We start from the raw sequence: 9,447 nt of genomic DNA, 5'->3' as shown, positions 1-9,447 counted from the left end.
ATTAAAATACAAAATCATGTCTTTCTTTTATAAAATTTTATTTCCAATTTCCTTTTCATATCAATACCTTCTTTCGTACTTGCAGGTCAATTTAACAATTCTAAAAATATAATAAGGGGGAAAAATAACAAAAAGAAGTGGTACAGGGATCTGTGGCTACAAAATTGATTATTGGATGGTCATTATTTAATTTATTTGATTAATTAAAAAAAAAGTATTAGCTATGAGAAGAAAACATTTCTTTGAATTCTTTAAACATGCCATGTGAATGGAGTAGTGATCTTTGACTTGCAAAGTTGGTTGTTGGATGATCATTATTTAACTCACTTAATCAATTGAATAAGCTTATAAAATTCATTACTTATCAATAACTCATTACTAACAATTATCCTAATTCATGTGTATATATATATAATATAATTTTATATATACATTAGACTATATTATTATATATTAATATGTATTAAGAGATAGAGGATGTTGGGGGCGCACTCAACAAATAAAACATAAGACCAATGAGAATCAAGCAAATGGCAGGTTGTGAGTGAGCTGCACCCCATTAAAATACTAAATAGATTATTAAAAATTTAAACCATTGAACTATGTATCATATGATATTATAGTAATTAAATTGCATGAAACAATATATTTAATAATCAAGTTAACACCTTTCAAAATGAAGAAGTGAAAAACAAACAGCAATGAATTTAAACTGTCTCCTTACCTTCCATTTTTTTTAATTAATAAATGACATTAAATTTATGACTTAATGTTCTTAACTAATCCCAAGTTTTGTCTGCTGACATGATACTTAATCTTTTAAATTTGAAAGACGGGAACTCATGAGGATCTAGTGACCAAATTTTTCCATCAATATTGGTTTTACGTTTAAATGGAAAAATCAAAATTATTTTTAAGGTTTCTTTAAAAAAAAAAATCGGAACCAATTGTTTCATCAAGTTTTGTTTAGCAGGATCCATCTCATTTTGTCATATTTTAAGAATTACTAATATGAATATTGAATGGTGATGAGATGAGATGGGGAATTTATGTAAGGTATGCTTTCGATTTCCTTTGCAATAAGTTCAAAGCTTCATTTTCTCTCGAGATATATGTCCAAATTTGAAATGCCACCCTATCTATGCTCAAATCATCATTTTTGATTTTATTATATGTCTGATAAGCATGTATCTTTCTCTTATATAATTTTAACCATAGTTTTTGACTTCTATGTCCCAATTTGAAATGTTAACCTATATTTCTTATGATCTGTGAGTAAATACAATATTAACAATTGCATTTTTCTCACATGTACTATAGCGATTTTGTAATACTTAGAACTTTCTTTGGTTTTGTTCTCTACTTTAGGTGTACTCAGTAGTGTTTTGTTTGGTCTGGGAGTTAGATGTTATAAAATAGTCTTTGTAATCGGGTTCTGGAACAGCCTGTATGAATCGGAACAGCCTGTGCCATCTCCGGCCTTGAATCCTTTTGTCTGGCTAAATTCTGCACAGCCTGTGCGAAACGGCACAACTTGTGCCGTTTCTAGCCCACAAGGTTTTGCCAAGACTGAAATCTATATAACTTGTGCTAATCGACACAATCTGTGCCATTCCCAGCTGTAAGCCTTATTCTTTAAGACTGAGCTTCGCACAGCCTGTGCCAAACGACACAGCCTGTGCGAAGCTTTCCTGCACTATTTCTTTCTTGTTGTTATAAGGGTATTCTTGTTAATTTTTATCTTCAAACCCTTTATACTTCTTCTTCCTAGTTTTCATTCTCTTCTCCTTAGCTTCTTCTTCCCTTGAAATGAGAGATCTTCACATGGATCCCTCCACCCGTATCCTTGGGAGAAACTCCGTTGGTGTTCTCTCCTTCTCCTTTTGGCTTGGCCAGATAAGGCCATTGACACGTCCGAATATGCGTGTATGTACCGCAAGTGCACGGGTGTCGAAGTAATAATTACCCGGTGAGTCGGGTAGTCGAATCCATAGGGAACGGAAGTATTAGTAATAACCACTTCTCAATTATCTAGTCGGAATCTATGAATATGATGAAGTGAACTAATTGCAAGCAAAGCAAACAAGTATGCAAGAAATAAAGTAGAAGAGTCTCAATCACTAAGGATGAGGTATTCGGGCAATGATCCCCCTAAGATCTTCCTTGAAGCTCAAGATTCACTAAATGCTCTAGAATCGAGTCTAATGAGTCGAGGTAGTCCAACGATAACCAATCCTTGTCTCCAAGCAAAAGGCACTAGTCCCCTACAAGGTCCCGGTGGAGAAATCGACCAATCTCAACACTTCACACCCTATATGACCGCAATATGCTATAAGGAAACCTAAGAGTGAAACCGATTCCTAAAGGTAGATCCAACCCTAATTCCCGGCGAAGGATCCTAACCCCCTACAAGGTCCCGGCGGAGAAATCGAGCAATCTCACGCCTCACACCAAATATGGTTGCAAAGAGAATATGGAATACTGGAGATAGGAAACACTCAATCGAAGGGAAAGGGGACACTCCTCCATCTCAAGGCTCACCCTCTTAACCCTCTTTAATCTTGGAAATCTAACTCTAATGGAGACCTCTCACATCAAAGTATTAAATCATGCAATGTAAATCAACCACAAGTATTAACAACACTAGCAAGCAATTAAATCACAAGACAACTCGGATTAACTAGAAGCATTAAGAGAATCAATCCAAAATATAAATCTTAGGGTTCACATGCCCAAATACCCACTAAGATTTAGCCCTCCATGGGCCTAGTTACAAAAACAATAATGGATACAATGAAAAAGCAATAAAACCCATAGAGAAAACCCCTCGAATTCGCGTGATTGGCCTTGATTGGTAGTTCTACGTCTTGAAGGGTTCCTCTCGAGCTAGGTCGCCAATGGCTCCCCAAAAATGCTATGACGTCGAAGGAACCTATCAAAGTTGGTGAAGAACTCCCTCTCAATCGGCGAAGACCTTCTCCTCAAACCCTAGCCGCCTCTCTCTCAATGTCTTTGCTCAAAGCTCCGCAAAAAGTCCCTTTAGAATCGGCCAAAAGGTGTATTTATAGCCTCACATCGCGTCTGTCACGTGCCCCCATGCGCCCGCGTGGGTTGCAGGAATTTCCACGCGGGCGCGTGAACATTAATTCTGCTATAGTACTCTAGCTACAGTGATTTCCACAAACGCGATGATAAACATTCTCCTCTTAAGGCCATACTATCGGGCACACGATCATATAGTAGGCAATACGCCTTTTCCTTCATCAATGCGTCTTGAAAGGTCTTGAAATCTTTACAAAGAGGAGGAATGTGGAGACATGGCTGCGTTTGTGCCCTTCCATTAATAACTTGGCTTGCAAAACTATGGAAGTTGGCACACATCTCCTCATACACGAACTCCTCTTGTGTCTTCCAACTTGATTTGTACAAGAACTCCCAATATTATGCCATGATAGCCTATCTTCGCTCCCTTTTGAATTCCCAATGCCTTCACAACCTATATGCATAAAAGAACACCCAATACATGAAATGAGACATAAACCGTATAAAATATGATGCTCAATGTATGTAAAACATGCATAAAAACATGTTCACTCAAGCACTTATCAGCCATCGTCCTTCTCTTGTTTTATTTCCTATTCTTCATCCTCAGTGGAATGGGACTAGGGTTATGATTGATGAACTTGTAGAGCTTGAGTTGTTGCTCTAAACTTGTTTGGGAGAGGGTAGGGTCATAGATTCAAGCTAAATCTTCCCATTTTGTCTACTTGTATTTTCATTCCTTGAATCCTAGATCTAGGGATTATACTTGTTAAAATTGGTGAGATTTGTGGGTATCATTCTTGTTTGTGGATGGCAAGAGTTTGAGTGAAAAGTATGTATTCCATTTCCTTCAAGATTTGTTGAATCTATGAACCTCCATTGTGTTTGAGTTCGGGGATAGTGTAGCAATAATGTAGCTCCGATGAACCTTACTCCTTTCTCGTATTTCCTTGGGTTGGAAGGAAGCCTATCTCCATGGAAATTCTTTAGAAATTGTTAAACCCAAGTTTGAGCCAATCCTAAGGCTTTTATAGGGTTGCATGGAATATAGGTTTAGGATTTCTTTGATCATCTCTTCTTCTTGTTTTCCTTTGCTCATTCTTTTTATTGATTGGGTTTTGTTGTGTGTGTATGTGTTTTAGTTAGGTGGTGAAAGCGTGGCTCGAGGTAAAGAGCTGGCTCAGGAGTAGCACCTTTGGGAAAATCTTGTTTCCTAATTTTGTGAATAGGTTTAGTTGAATTGCACGATTCTAATTGGATATCTAAGCATTTGTATTATTTGATGAAAACTATTTCATGGCTTTATCTTATTAAATTGATGTTTTTGTTGGTTTGAAAAGGCATTAATTTGGCCACTATAGACTACCGTTATGATGAGAATGACTTTGGGCATGTTGTCTTAAGTTCTTTGGAAAATCTTGTTGTGATTTGGGTTGTAATGGTTGAATTTGAACTTGTTGGAATATATGCCTTTTGGACGAATGGAAATTGTTGAGCATTACAATTACTACAATGAATTTATTTGATATAAATGAGGCTGATCATATATGCTTTGATGAATTATATTGTATGCTAACAAATCAATGTAAAGCTATAAATTGTGAAGTTAATAAGGAGGAATAATTGGTATAATTGATGCATGCTTGACACACCTCTTGCGTTCATGTATCGCAAGTGCACGGGAGTTGAAGTAATAAAGTATCCCAATGAGTCAAGTAGTCGAATCCATAGGGAATATAAGTATTAGTAATAATCACTTTCTAAGTTATCTAGTCGGAATCAAGAATATGATGAAATGAACTCAATCACGAGAAATATGAATATCGTAAGCAAATACGAAAGATTAGAAATGAGGGAAGTATCAATCAATGAAGATGAGGTACACTTGTAATGCTCCCCCTAGGATCTAACATGAAGCGCTCGATTTACAAGTGTTTCTAAACTGAGTTAATCAAGTTGCGACAATCCAAGAATAATCGACCCCTTCCTCCAGATCACTGAAACTAGTCCCCTATGAGGTCTGGGTTGAGAAATCGCTCAATTTCAACACCTCATACCCACATATGACCACAATAGACTCTAGGGATTCCTAATAGTACATCCGATTTCTAAAGATAGACCTAATCCTACCTCTAGGTGAAAGATCCTTTAACCCCCTACAAGGTCCCAACGGAGAAATCTCTTAATCTCATGCCTTACACCAAATATGGTTGCATAAAGCCTAGGGAATACGGAGATAGAATATACTAATCGGAGGGAAAAGGGGGCACTCCACTATCTCATGATTCACCCTCTCAACCCTCTTCAATCTTGAGGTTCTAGCCCTAATGGAGACCTCTCTCTCACCAAGGCAAGCAACTCATGCAAACCAATCAACCACAAAGATCAATACGACAAGCAAGCATTAGAAATCAAGATTGAAACTCAATTAAACTCGAATTTAATAGAAATCGCAAAGTAAATGAATACAAGAATAAGATTCTATGGTTCACATGCCCAAATACCTACTAGGTTTTACCCTCCATGGAGCAAATTACAAAACAATTAATGCAATGTAAATCAATAAAAACCGTGGAATAAAACCCCCTTGAATTTGTGATGATGGCCTTGATGGGTCTCTCAACGTCTTTAAGGATTCCTCTCCGAAGCTAGGTCGCTGATAGCTTTCTTATTGCTATGATGAAGAAAGAATCTATCAAAGTTGCTAAAGAATGCCCTACAAATTCGCCAAAGACCTCTTCTCCAAACCCTAGCCGCTTTGCCTTTCAAACGCTATCCAAAAGTCCCTAAAGAATAGGGCAAAAGGGCTATTTATATTAAAAAACCCGTGTCTGTCACATGCCTCCATGGGCCTGTGTGGGCTGTAGAACTGGCCACATGACCGGGTGGAAATTTCACCCGGTCACGTGAATAATGTTTTGCTACAATGTTCTTTATAAACAAGGTTTCAACACTCTTCTCTTGAGCTCACATGGACGGGCACACGTTCGCGTGGTAGGTTATGAGGCTTCTTGTCGTCTAATTATCATTGGGAAGGTTCTTGAATTTTTCACATAAGTTGGGACATGGGAGTGTGACTGCCTTTGTGCCCTTCCAACCACAATCTAGCTTGAATTCTCTTGGAAGTTGGCACACATCCCTATGTGTATGAGCTCCTCTTGTGTCTTGATCCTTATGTTGCACAAAAACTCCCAAAAGGTGCCTTCATAACCTATCTTTGCTTCATTTTCTTCTCTTAAGGCCTTCACAACTTATTTGCACAAAGGAACACCACATAAAATTTATGAGACATAAAACATGATAAAAATGATGCTCAATGCATGTAAAACATATAAAGAAATATGTTCACTCAAGCACTTATCAATACTTTTGGGTGGTCTTTATGTGGTTGATGGTAGAACTTGATTAGCACTATGTGTGAACTACAAAAGATCTAATTACTTTTGTATTGAAGAATTGCTAAAGTTTTGAGGTATGATGTTATGAATAAAATGCATGGAGCCTGAATATAGTTTGATGTTATAATTAATCTAAAGGATGTATGTTAGCAAACATAATTATTGTTGACTTGAAGTTCATAAGTTTGATGTGTATATTTGATATTAGTGGAAAGTTGGTGAATATTATCCATGTGGGGATGGTTAGATATATTAAGTTAAGAAATTTACATGCATGTACTAGATATGTTAAGGAATAGTATTATGGTTGTTAACCATGAAATTGAAATGATGCCGATGATATGAGAAAAGAATGACACTAGGAGAATAATATATCTCTTCACTAGTGAAGAGGTGATTTTAGACAGATGTTTTTTCTGTGGTAATGTATAACACTATATCAATATAGTGGAGATCATATAACTGATCGCGTACTTGTTATCTTAAGCTGGAGATCATATCCTATTATTGATGATGTATCCATTGAACTTGTGAGGATTTCATTTTGGAAATGTTTTGATTCTATAAGATGATTAGTAAAAGGAATTTATTTGATTGGTAAGCATTTGCTTATGGGTGAGTTGAACTCGAATTTTAGCAATTGAGATTGGTAAAGACTTGTGCATTATAGAGGGTCTTTGGTGAATGTCTTTTTAACAAATTGTGAGATGTCGAAAAAGCGATATCAAGTTTGAAAGGAATGTAAGTGAATTACATCATGTTTTATCGAAGACTTGGGTATTATGCTTGAATTGCCCTTGGACTTGCTATTTTATGTTGGAGAGGTCTAATGAATTGTTTAAGAGACGAAGCTAGATCGATCATAAGTATGGATTGAGTTTTAATTGGGCCAAAAGCCATGTTGGTTTTGATGAATTTCATTACATTTCCAAAATATGTGCAATGTATTGCAAAAGTATACTCAGTATTCTCTTTCGATACTATTGATATTTACTTTGGAAAAATGGTTATGAAACTCCTTTGCTCGTATGACCATGTTTTTGGTATTTTGAATATGCTTTTACTTGTATTCATGGAATTGAATGATTTGACAAATACGGTTGATTTTGCAAAACATGGTTAATGTGGGTCATTAAACCATGGATTTTATTGATTAGACTTTTATGTGAAAATTTTGGTTTGAAGTTTTCCTGCCATAACTATATATATATATTTGATGTGGTTTTTATGATGATGATCCAGGCCCTTAACCTCAGCTTTATTCGTACTTTTGGCATTTTTGGTTATGGAAATAGTTGCTACATTATTGATTTATATGCGAAGTTCAAAACATTGAAATGTAAATGTTTATGACTATAATCGTATATTAGAGTTGAAATAATTTATGAGACTTTGTTTACATAAATATGCCTTTGGCATTGACACTTTGTGGAAAGTGGCTTTCATTTCCGGTTCAAGAATGTTGTCTTGAATTTGGACTTTATGTTATGGTATACATTTATTATATTATTGAGTACCTACAGATCTTGATGGTGATGGGGCATAGCCCATCATACTGCAGTGGGAGGTCTTCATAGCAAGCCTATTGAGGTGGCCCAAAAGACCTAGATTTAGTTGTCCACTTCAGGTAGGAGAGCAGAACCCTAATTAGATATACATGGGGAACCTGAAGTCACCACATGGGTCTCGGTAGGAGAACGTCAAGGACATGAGGATCTTGACGGCTCTGAACTGAGCCATGCCATGGATAGATTTTAGAGAGGTTTCTAGACCATTGTTCATTTGCTTGAGATGCAAACTTTGTATTTTGAGAAATTATGTTTTCATGCAAAGCAAATCTTTGAGACATGACCTCTTGTATACTCCTTGAAAACAAATTGGTTTGAGGATGAGTCCTATGTTTGGTCACTTTTAGAACTCGTATTATGCCATTCAAGAGTTATGAATGTTGAAACCCTCATTTGAGAAAAAAATTATTCTTTTATGCTATCTATGGTTTCTTTATACATATGTATGTTGATATATATATATGCTAAAATATTCAAGGTCTATATGTATTATTACAAAAGAATGGCTTTGTTGAATTTGTTTATATAACTATGCTAACTTATTCAATGAGTGACTTTGGTTACTCACTAATCTCCCTCCCTTTTAGGATTTAGCTACTAGAGGTGTCGCGATAGGACAGAGTGCTAGGCATCTTCTTGTATTGTTTTTCTTTATCAAACTTTGATGTATGTTATTCTCCAAAGCATGTTTGCATTGTATAAAGAGAAGGAAATCCATTAGTGTCTTTGGGTTTTGAAATCAAGTATTGTTATATACTTGCTCCTTTGGGAAAAATTTGTCTGTATTTATGAATAATATGTTTCATGGAACTTTATTGTCAGGATATGGTAATGTTGCTTCCCTTGTTTTATCTTTGCTTTCCATTTTTTGTATATTTTGAACTTGTGAATTCTATTAAGTACTGTTTCATCCCAGGTGTTTGTTAGCATTGCAACTACTTGAGGGCTGAGTGGCGGAGGTGCCCCTCCTAGGGTTGTCACCACTGTTGTCCCGTGCCGGTCCCTCAGGATGAGCTATGACAGATTTGTCGTTAAAATTATTGATTTTTTCTCTTGATCTAAAAATGGAATTCAATTAAATCAAACAGACAAGCAAGATGACTTTGACCGGGTAATAAAAATGTTAATGTTGGTATCATTTAAATGATATCCCAATGCATGATCTTTTTCATTAACAAATGCGTATATGATTGAAAATTTTCTACATATTTCTCCAACATTGGTTCTCATTTTTAACAAATGTGTACATGACTCAATGGAAATTTTCTACATGTTTACCCAATATTGAGTACAATTTTCGACAAATGTGTACATGATTGAGTGAAAATTTTCTACATTTTCTCCAACATTGGCTTTAAATTTACTTTGTTTGACAAGCTTGTTCCCACTTCTACCCTCTTTTAAATGAATAATGGGGTGTAATTATTTATTTGATAATA

This window comes from Dioscorea cayenensis, chromosome 7 (genome assembly GCF_009730915.1).
Source record: "Dioscorea cayenensis subsp. rotundata cultivar TDr96_F1 chromosome 7, TDr96_F1_v2_PseudoChromosome.rev07_lg8_w22 25.fasta, whole genome shotgun sequence".
NCBI lineage: Eukaryota > Viridiplantae > Streptophyta > Magnoliopsida > Dioscoreales > Dioscoreaceae > Dioscorea > Dioscorea cayenensis.
The sequence above is the reverse complement of the archived record's forward strand: the minus strand, read 5'-3'. Positions refer to the sequence as shown.